The sequence below is a fragment of the Echinops telfairi genome, unplaced genomic scaffold, assembly GCF_000313985.2.
Source record: "Echinops telfairi isolate 266 unplaced genomic scaffold, ASM31398v2 ScPeMD7_443;HRSCAF=831, whole genome shotgun sequence".
Taxonomy (NCBI): Eukaryota; Metazoa; Chordata; class Mammalia; order Afrosoricida; family Tenrecidae; genus Echinops; species Echinops telfairi.
In genome coordinates, this window is record NW_022104341.1 from 2,379,870 (window position 1) to 2,381,260 (window position 1,391).

Genomic DNA, 1,391 nt, shown 5'->3' on the forward strand with positions numbered 1-1,391 from the left:
AATTCCTCTTACAGAAGAATCACGGGGAGGAGACAAGCCAGTCAGGGTGCAGTTTAGCAATGATGAAACATACAACTGTCCTTTAATTCTTTAATGCTTCCTCCCCCTCTTTCCCCCACTATCATGATCCCAATTCTACCTTACAAATCTGTCTAGACCAGATCATGTACACGGGTACAGATAAGAGCTGGAAACACAGGGAATCCAGGACAGATAAGCCCCTCAGGACCAATGTTGACAGTAGCTATACCAGGAGGGTAAGGGAAATGTGGGGGGAGATATGGAGAACCGATCACAATGATCTATCTATAACCCCCTCCCAAGGAGATGGACAACAGAAAAGTGAGTGAAGGGAGACATCGGTCAGTGTAAGACATGAAAAAAAAATTATAAATTATTAAGAGTTCAGGAGGGAGGGAGGGTGAGTAAGGGAGGGGGAAAATGCGAAGCTGATACCAAGGGCTCAAACAGAAAGAAAATGTTTGGAAAATGATGATGGCAACAAATGTATGAATGTGCTTGACACAATGGATGGATGGATGGATTGTGATAAGAGTTGTATGTGCCCCAATAAAATGATTTTTATAGAAGGAAAAAGAGGCCAGGTTTATGGTCAGAGAGAGATTTATGGGAACTCTGAGGCTACGGCTTCCGGTCTGGAAGGGGACTCACCTGCGCTTGAGCATAATCAAGCACTTAAGTTAAAAGGGCAGCGTTTCACTCCAGGACAAAGTTCCGAGGATTGGGGAAGGAGGAGGAACGGAAACAGAAAACACAGGGCACACTGGTGATGGTACATTGTGGGCACTGCAAGGGATGATTTCAATTGGAAAGTGTTACATGTAAAGCTATGCTTTGCTCTGTGAACCTTCACTGGAGTCACAATCAAATGCGTAAAAGAAAAATAGAGTACCTAAAATTTAAAAATCAACTACAAAGGCTGTGCCATCATTGTCGCTCGCCAACTTGGAGCCTCTCCGTGGCCAGTGGCTGCAGATGTCTGACACAGCCAAGCTAAGCGAGGAGCTCTGGCGGCAGGAAGGAAGCGTTCTCAGGGTGGGTTCGAAGCGAATGCTTTAAAATTCCAAAGTATCAAAGGCAGGCTTTCATCTCACAGAGAGTCATTACTTCTTGGCAAAGACACCTCTTGTGAGGCAGAAGAAAAGCCATGATTTATTATTCAAAAAGCAGGTCCCAAGCGTCTTTCACGGCAGGTTTATCACCCTTTTCTAGCTACTACATAGTGAAATTTCATAATTGTATGAGGCTAAAGGGCTTTTGAAAGGCAGAGATAATATCTGAATTGGGGAGGGAGGTGTGCAAGACGGTAGAAACCGTTGTTACTTCGGGATAGTTCTAAATGGAATCAATCTATTGCTCACGGGCTTTGG